The sequence below is a fragment of the Phyllostomus discolor genome, chromosome 2 (assembly GCF_004126475.2).
Source record: "Phyllostomus discolor isolate MPI-MPIP mPhyDis1 chromosome 2, mPhyDis1.pri.v3, whole genome shotgun sequence".
Classification (NCBI taxonomy): Eukaryota; Metazoa; Chordata; class Mammalia; order Chiroptera; family Phyllostomidae; genus Phyllostomus; species Phyllostomus discolor.
In genome coordinates, this window is record NC_040904.2 from 45,731,992 (window position 1) to 45,741,918 (window position 9,927).

General features: G+C 38.7%; 1 long non-coding RNA gene across 1 annotated transcript; it reads left to right on the top strand.

The window, feature by feature from the left end:
• Window positions 1–9,477: 9,477 nt before the first annotated feature.
• LOC118498827 lies at window positions 9,478–9,782 on the top strand. Its single transcript, XR_004901298.1, has 2 exons — window positions 9,478–9,601; window positions 9,636–9,782. It is a non-coding gene; the product is annotated as an uncharacterized LOC118498827 (long non-coding RNA).
• Window positions 9,783–9,927: the final 145 nt, after the last annotated feature.

Below are 9,927 nucleotides of genomic sequence, written 5' to 3' on the forward strand. Positions count from 1 at the left end.
CTACTTTCTCTGTATCTAAAATTACATGTTTTGCACATTTTGCATACATTAAGACAGCGAATCAAAGCAGCTCTACCTAATACACAGAAACAAACACAGGGAGGCTGCCAGAATGAGGAGACAAAAAAACATGGCCCAAATGAAAGGACAGAACAAAACTCCAGAAAAAGAACTGCACGAAACAGAGATAACCAATCCAGTAGATGCAGAATTCAAAACACTGGTGATCAGGATGCTCAAAGAATGCATTGAGTATAACGACAACAAAAAAAGACCCAGGAAGAAGTGAAAGTTACACTAAGTGAAATAAAGAAAAATTTACAGGGAATCAACAGTGGAGGGAATGAAGCTGGGATTCAAATCAACAATTTGGAACATACGGAAGAAACAAGCATTCAACCAGAATAGCAAGAAGAGAAAAGAATTTTTAAAAAGTGAGGATAGTGTAAGGAGCCTCTGGGACATCTCCAAATGTAATCATAATTAACATGCCAAAAGTTAAAGATAAAGAGAATCTTAAAAGCAGTAAGACCAAAGGAGAGAGTTATCCACAAAGGAGTTCCCATAAGACTCTCAGCTAATTTCTCAAAAGAAACTTTGTAGAAAATAAGAGACTGGCAAGACGTATTCAAAGTGATGAAATTCAAGGAACTACGACCTAGATTACTTTTCCCAGCAAAGCTATCATTTAGAATGGAAGGGCAGATAAAGTGCTTCCTAGGCAAGGTAAAACTAAAGGAGTTCATCATCACCTAGCCATTATTACATGAAATGTTAAAGGGACTTATTTAAGAAAAAGATCAAAACTCTGAACATTAAAATAGCAACAAATTCACAACTATCAACTATTGACTCTAAAAACAAAACAAAACAAAACAAAAAACCCTAAGCAAACCACCAGAACAGGAACAGAATCATAGATGTGTAGTTTATTTGGAAAGTTATCAGCTGGGACAGGGAAAGGGAGAATGGGGAAAAGGTACAGGAAATAAGAAGCATAATTGGTAGGTACAAAATAGGGGGAGGTTAAGAATAATACAGGAAATGGAGAAGCCAAAGAACTTAACGTACAATCCAGGGACATGAACTAAAGGGAGGGATTGATCGCTAGAGGGAAGGGGGAACTGCACAAATGGGGACAAAAGGGAAAAATTGGGACAACTATAATAGCATAATCAATAAAATATATTTAAAAAATAAAATAAAAGCAGTAAATTAAAAAAAAAAAGAATGTGTACAACAACCTGCATTCCTCATTATAGAATCATACAAAATACTTTCACTGCCCTAAAACAACTCTGTGGACTGCCTATCCATTTCTCCCGCCAAGCCCCAACCCCTGGCAACCACTGGTGTTTTTACCATCTTCGTAGTTTTTCCTTTTCCAGAATGTCATATAGTTGGAATTATAGGATATGTATCCTTTTCAAATTGGCTTCATTCAGTTGGTAATGTGCATTTAAATTTCCTCCATGTCTTTTCATGGCTTGATAACTCATTTCTTCTTAGTGCTAAATAATATTTCTTTGTCTAGATGTATCACAGTTTATTCATTTAACCAATGAAAAATATCTTGGTTGCTTCCAAGTTTTTGGCAGTTAGGAATAAAGCAGCTATAAACATTTGTGTACAGGTTTTTGTGTGGACATGTTTCCAACTTCTTTGGATAAATCTAAGGAGCATGATTGCTGGGTTACATGAGTATTTTTAGTTTTGTAAGAAGCTTCCAGCCTGTCTTCCAAATCGCCACACCATTTTGCTTCTCACCAGCAGTGAATGAGAATTTCTGTTGCGTCAAAGTATCATTAACACTTTGACATTGTGTTTTGCATTCTAGCCATTCTAATAGGTAGGTGTATAGCATAGTCACATGTTACTATTGTTTTAATTTGCATTTCCTATGACGTATGTGTAGCAGCTTTTTATATGCTAACTTGCCTTTTGTATATCTTCTTTGGTGAAGGTGTCTCTTATTGGCCTGCCCTATTTTTATACATATTTTAAAAAGATTTTATTTAGAGAGAGGGGAAGGGAGGGAGAATGAGAGGGAGAGAAACATCGACGTGTGGTTGCCTCTCATGAGCCCCCTAGTGGGACCTGGCCCACAACCCAGGCATGTGCCCTGACTGGGAATTGAACCGGCAACCCTTTGGTTTGCAGGACGGCATTCAATCCACTGTGCCACACCAGTCAAAACATTTGGCCCATTTTTTTAACCGGGTAGTTCATTTTCTTAATGCTAAATTTTAAGAATTTTTTGTATATTTTGGATAATAGTCCTTTATTAGATATGTCTTTTGTAAATATTTTCTCCCAGTCTGCAGCTTGCTTCTCAATATCTTGACATTGTCCTTCCCTCTAAAGTGCTTCATTTAATAATTCTTGCAAGGCAGTATGTACTAGCAACCAATTCCCTCAATTTTGTTTGTCTAAGAAAGTATTTCACTTTTAAGGGATAATCTTACAAGGCACAGAATTCTAATTTGTTTTTTTCCCTCTCAACACTTTAAATATTTCACATACTTTTCTTGCTTTCATGGTTTCTGAGAAGCCAAATGAAAACTCTTAGGTTTGCTCCTCCATAGGTAAGGTGTGGTTTTTTTCTCTGGCTGCTTTCAGGAATTTTTCATCTTTGTTACTTGTAATTTGAGAACATGCCTCTGTGTTTTGTGGGGTGGGGTTATCTTGTTTGGTGTGTGGTTTGGTCTTAGTCTGTTCAGGCTGCTGTCACAGAATACCATAACCTGGGTGGCTTTTAAACACCACATTTATCGCACTTCTGGAGGCTGGGAAGTCCAAGACATTGGCAGAGTCAATGTCCTGTAAGGATCCACTTTCTGGTTCATAGCCCTCTCATCTTTCTGCTGTGTACTCATCTTGTGGTGGAAAGAGAAAGGGAGCTCTCTGGTGTCTTTTATACGGGCATTAATCCCATTTATGAGGGACCCATTCTCATGACCTAATCATCTCCCAAAGGCCCAATCTCCAAATTGTATCCCTTTAGGAACTAGGTTTTAACACCTGATTCTGGGGGGAACACAAACATTACCCATAACAGTCTGATATTAAGGAAATCCTGTCATTGTTTCAAATCTTTCTTTTTGATATTACCATTACCTTTGTTGGTTTCTGTAGTCACCTTATAGTCTTTGGATATATTTTTAAAATTATTTTTAGAGAGGGGGTATCCATGTGTGGTTGCCTTTCATGCGCCCTCCACTGGGGACCCAGGAATGCGCCCCGACTGGCAAACTGGCAACCCCCTGGTTTGCAAGCTGGCACTCAATCCACTGGGCCACACCAGCCAGGACGGAGATTATCATCTTTTAGTTTTAGCAGTTCCCATTGAGAATTCCCTGAGCACTGATACTTTCCTCAGCTATATCCTATTAATAAGCTCATTAGAATCTTTAGCAGTTAGAATTTGCACTCTCCTCAAACTGGTTTTTGCCTTTTAATATGCTAATTTTTTTGACAGGTGGACAGGATGCATTGAATGCAATTGCTGTAAATGGGCCTTTAGTAATGTGATGAGGTGTGGGCAGAGGTGGTCTAGATGCCCGATTGGGTCTTTTAGTGCGCCCATGCCGCTGTAATGTAAACTGCAAGTGCTCCTGAGTCCCCCTACCAGCACCACTGACCCCTTAGGTAGAGCTGGATGGCAAGAGGGGCGTGGAATTGGGTATTTCCCTCATCCCAGCTGTTAAGACTCTTCTGGATAAAACCCATTTGTCAGGCTCTGGTTGGTTTCTTGAGGGGAGATCTTGTTAAAAATGGAGCATTCTGGTGAATTCCAGTGGTTCCTTTCGCCTTCCCCAGAAGAGCAGCACAAGGAAACCTCTTTCCAACACTTGAGAAATTAGTTGAGCCCTTGAATGCAAAACTCAAGATGTGTGAGGATCCTCCTGTGACTGGATCCCCTTGGAGATTTTGACTCAGACCTGTCCACACTGAGCCTCCAGCAACTCAACTTAGGTTTTCCTACTCTGGTGCTCGTTTTTCCAGACTTTTGTTTATGGGTTTTTTTTCCAGTAACTTGATTCAATTTTGTTTCTCCAATTTAGGGAGCAGTGGTTTGCCCTGTGACCTCACCTCTCTTACCGGTTTAAAAAGAGCTTTTGATTTATTAGTTTGTTCAGCTTTTTACTTCTTGATGTGACTGGAGTGGTGACTTGCAAGCTCCTGACATGCTGGACTGAAAACCAGAAGTTATCTGATAACTTTTCATTCAAATACATTGAGACCAAAGACAAGAATTACATGTAAATGCAGTTTTTTAAGATAACCCATGGACAATCTTTTGGGGGAAAGAGATATAGATGTACGTTGCCTCCTCCTCTCCTCCTTCCCCAAGTGGCTTCTTGTCAGGGTTTCTAAACCAGGTTAACTAAAGTTCCCTCCTGCTTCTAATCTTCACAAGTTGCAGGGGGAGGTCACTAAACAATGTTTGGGCTTACACTTAAAGGCAGAAGACAGCCACTGAGGGATTTCAAAGCAAAGATGTAACATGATACAACTTACCTTTAAGACTTTCACTGTTAAGTGGAGAATGAATTGAGACTAGAGAGATGGCTATGAACTAGGTTTCACAAATGGTGGAGCATTGTATTAGTAAAGACGCTAGTTGTTTTAAAACAGAAGTGTCTTGTTTTAAAGCACAATTGGTAGTCTGTATCAGGATTGAAAGGTTTAACAGCCAGTTATACTACAAAGGCAAATGTGGTGAGGTCATCACTGCCAAATCTGGACACAACTTGCTCCACTGCTGCCATTAGAGCTAGAACCTCCCCGCATCCTTCACATCCCACCTTGCTGAAATCTTTGAGGCAGTATTATTCCCTCTAACCCAGATTTTCTGCAGTCCCTACCTTTTGGGGTTAGTTTGGAAGTATTTGATTGACCAAGACTAGGCCACATGCATATGCTCGAGATGCAAAGGAGACTGGGCAAACAAGTATTTGGGATTTTCAGCATCTATGGTGTTGGGTAAGCTCTGCCTTGCAAGATTCAATTGTTTGGAAAATTATCCTAAACAAAGGCATGCCTGCATGCTCAGAAGGGGAAGCACCTCCAGCACAAGAATGGGAAACTTGGTACATAGTAGGCTTAATCATTGACTTCACTTTATGCCCTTTGCATTCTCCCTAAGTGAAAGCAGTCCATTTACTCATCCTGACCTTGTCCTTGGCAGCAGTTTACCTACTGGAACTTAACAGATGTTGAGAGGATTACAATGTGATCGAACTTGGTCTCAAGATTCTGCACATAATTGAGGAATGTACTACCAGTTTACCAACTTCAAGACCAAGACTTGTGGAAGCGACTGACACCTGCAATGATTTTAATCCAACCTGACATACAGCTAAGAGCCTGGCTGAGATGAACAGTTAAATACTTATTGTATGCTTCTGAATTTTTATGGTCCATCATGCAATAGCTGGTGATACACTTGGAAAGTATTGTAAGGAGCTCCACAAAGGTAATGAAAGTTGGCAAGTATTGAGTTGGCCAAAAAGTTTGTTAGGTTTTCCGTTAAGATGGCTCTAGTAGCACTTAGTTGTCTTTTAACTTCATTCAAAACTTTTCTGACAGCTGCTGTACCAATCTGCATTAAAAAAAAAATTGATGCATTTCTGCGTAACCACTTTAATTTTGAAGATGAAAGAAAATGCCTTTTCAGCATACTGTTCTATTAGTTCAGGAAAGGTAAAAACTGAAACATTTAAGATTTATGCAGTGTATGGAGATGGTTAGGGTGAGGGTTAAAAAGCTGTTTGCAAAATTTCACGCTGGAAATTTCTCACTGGATGATGCTCCAAGTCAGGTAGACCAGATGACATTGATAGTGGTAAAATCAAGTCACAGAGAACATCACATGGGAGATGGCTGACATACTCGATGGCAGAAAACTGTGTTATCTTACAGAAACTAGATGGACATTTTGGCCAACCCAATATAAGAAAGCTCAAACAATGGGAACAAGGAATGTTCCAGATGTGAATGTCTTATTATCCATCTCTACTAAATTCTGAGAAGTGACCATTTAGACTGTATGCATTACCCTTTTCAAAATCTTTTTATATACATGATCATAAACCTAGCAACGTTGTCATCTCACCCAAGAACCCACTCCTCTATCTTCCATACTAGAATTAAATTACCCGTATACATTACTGTCATTACTAGATTTGAGAACTCATTTATTAGTTGTATACTCATACTTGAGCCTTTTCTGTAATTGTCACTTAATGCTACCAATGGTTCCCCATTTGATGAATAAATGCAAAAATAAAATCATAACTGATGTGGCCCCATTACCTAGGTCATCGTAGACCCAACACCTTTTTAATCATTGATGTACCTTAAGATATGAACAAGTAAATTCCTACTCCTGTATGCAACATTCCTTCCCAATATACATATGGCTCACTCACCCTTCAGTTTCTTTTCAAATGTCCTATTAAATACAGCCTTACCTGGCCAATTTATAGTACTATCCTTTTCTGCCTTACATTTCCCCGTAGTACCTTCTGTCCGTTGCTATAACCCCAGGACTTAGAAATAGCATTAACACAACTCTTAAGTGGTGAATATACAAAGTTAAAACTGAATAAAGACAGATGGCATCTGTTAACTGCTTAGAGATCTATCTAGGTAAACTTCTAATTTAGTTTTCCTATGGAATGTCAAAATCTATGGTACAGTCCCATCATCACATCTTATAGTGGGGAGTTTAGCAAGCAGCAGTGAACGGAATGGATAATGGAAGACCGCTGTGCTGTGTCTTGGGATGCTCTGAAAAAATTAAACTCAAAGGTACAAGCAAAGATATAACTACTGGATAACCTAGATTTTCAAATATTTGAGCCAAGTGCTTTCCCTATCACATTCGAAAACATTTTACTGGGGAGGATAAATTAGTAGACTCCTGGAGAGTGATACGTATTGGTTATTTCTGAGGCTTAAAAGGGTTCATATTCTACAACTTCTTAAGTCCATTTTAGGATTTATGGAGACTAGAAGTTAACAGGAACATTATTACTTAATATATTTTAAGAGCATCTTTATGATATGAATACCAAGTATATGCATGTAGAACTATAAAAAGATAACTTTGTTAAACCTAACGTTTGCCCCATCCTTTATTTGTAATGGGAACTACTACCCACTTCACAGTGGAAACTCAATGTTACTACCTATTGCAGTTATTCCCCTTAACTATTTTTTCACATTGGAGCTGATCATTACTACTGGCAAGTTAAGGTCCTCAGAGGTGAGAGTAAATAATTTAGCCTAAGTGAATGGACAACCAAATGACATTACCAACATTCCCATCCTCACTGCTGCCAAGCCATCACCTATACAGAGAGAACATACACTGCCTAGATGTCCATGAACTTGTTCTGTTTCAGACCAAAAAAGATACATAGTGCTTAGTTATAACTGGGAAGATGTTACCCATTAGGCTCACCTGAGTGTCTTTAATATTAGGCACTCAAGCTGGCTTAGTGGTTCGAGTCTCAACTGTAAACCAGGCTCAGAAAATCCTATTACCTAGTTACCCTAAGCACTCATCCAGAGTTTTGGTTAGTAATGTTCTTGATTCACATCAACAGGATGAACTGCAAATCAGTGTCCACTATTTCCACAAGTCTGAGTATTTTCCTGCAATAGTTACATGAGTAGGTTTTAGAAATGTCTTAGCAAAACTAGTAAGGTTCACCATATACACAGGTCGTTTATTTTGTGATTTCTGGTCCCTTTTCCAAAGGGCTGTCCATGAATTCTCTATTGTGCTAGGTCTATGTTCATGAGTTCTAGATTTTGGGTTATATACACTCTAGTAAAACCAGTGTGTTGACCAAAGCAAAACTGCTGGTATATTCACTCGTAGATAAATCCAGCTCCTTTCATCCTCAGAATCCATTCCTATAAAATTTGCTAAAATCCTGTTTATTCTTGGTGGAAACCTTTTGGAGTCTAAATCAGAATTTGATCCCCCCCCGCCCCCACAGCATTGTTAAGTTCAAATACTAACTAATGAGAATGAGGGTTGAGAATTATCTCGAGGCATACTTTCCCCATGCAAAGTAATAAGTTATGAACATTTCAGAGGGCTTGGGGTTCTCCAAGGCCTCCAAAAACTATGCCAACTGTCGGGACCCTATCTTGTTTCCTAAATAATGTGCTTTCACAAGACCATATATAGCATTACAGTATTTAACTATTTTGACTCAGTAATTTTCCAAATCAATTCAATGTATTTGGTTTCAGTCATCTTAGCCCTGCAGCTACAAAACAATTTACTGTGATAATATTGGCATAGAAAAATCCTGGGTTCCTTTGCATTTAGGCAAGTATACCAAGACTAATTTATCCTATCCCTAAATTATCTATTATCATTTACCCCATTGGCCATGACATTTTGTCTGTTTAAAATCATCTATGTTAGTAGTTAAACCAAAGGATCACAAAGCTGATCTCATGGAACCAGATGATTACCAGAACGGAATACTTAGCTGCCTTCCTACACCAGAAAGGAGTCTCACCCCACTGATAAAAAATAGGGCAGCTCATGGAGACCCGTGCCAGATCAGATGCCCACTGACCAAGTCCTATTGCTTTGGTGCTTCTAGCCTACCCATTCTGCCGCCTAGCAAGACACCTGTAAGCAGCACTACACTCCTTCGCATATACTTTTATCGCAAAACTAGGCTTTCTCGACCTTTAACCTATCCCTTATAACCCAACCTCTTCTGGACCACATTCTACAATTCAAAGTGCATAACCACACCAGGGGCCAATTCTTATTTCCAAACTAGTTATGATTACATTTTAAAAAATCTACCAGGAACATATTTACTTAGTTCCAGATGCTTACTAGAAATACAAACATGCAGGGGTGGGACTGTATGTGTATATAACAGCTACCAAAAGTACAAGAGGTATACATGTGAGACACTCGGCCCAGTCAAGCCTGACAAATTAATGCCTGCAGATATTGTCTATTTTCCATTAATGTTTTTAGTCATCCAGTTACCCCAATTAGAGGCAGAATGGCATCATAATTATCAGTGCTAACTGGATGCCCAGGTCCTGATCCCGACAGTGCACCTTTTAATTGCTATTTGACTCAAGGTAAAATACATTACGATTGCTACAAACTAAATGAACACATGTAAAAAAGTACTTTATAAAGTACCTTGGACACAGTAAATATGTAAATACTGGCATAACCATTTATTGCATTTTGCAGGCACTGAATTTTCACCAATATCAAGGCAAGACCAACCACCAGCAAAAGGTAAATATGGAAAGTTGCAGATGGTTAGCCTTTTTAAAGCAATATTTTTAAATTAAATTATGTACACTGTTTATAAGGACAATGCTACTGTACTTCATAAAAATACAGTATGAACACCACTTTTCTATGCACTGGGGAATAAAAAACTCACGTAACTTACTTCATCGTGATGGTCTAGAACCAATCCTGCAGTACCTCTGAGATATGCCCGTACTGTAAAAGGTACAGGCCAACAAAGTTACCCTATATATAGCAAATTCCTTCAAACTGGCCATGCAAGTAACTGAAATTCAGAAGGTGGGGCGGGGGGGAAGGAAAGAAAAGAAAAGAGAAAAAAACAAAAACAAAAACAAAAACAAACCACACTATACGGAAAACATGTATTTCAGGCATTCCCAGAACAAGCATGAAGACTAGAGTTATTTAATACCTACCAAATGGAATGAATCACCCCAACATCTAAGTTACTTGCTCTTAACATATTTCCCCAAAATATACAATTCATGCTTGGTGGTGTTTTTAAAAACCAGTACCAAAAATACACCTCAGTCCAAGGGACACTGCACAAGGGACTTAAAAACTATCGATTTTAAGCAACAAGGTTAAAATAAACAAAACCTTCT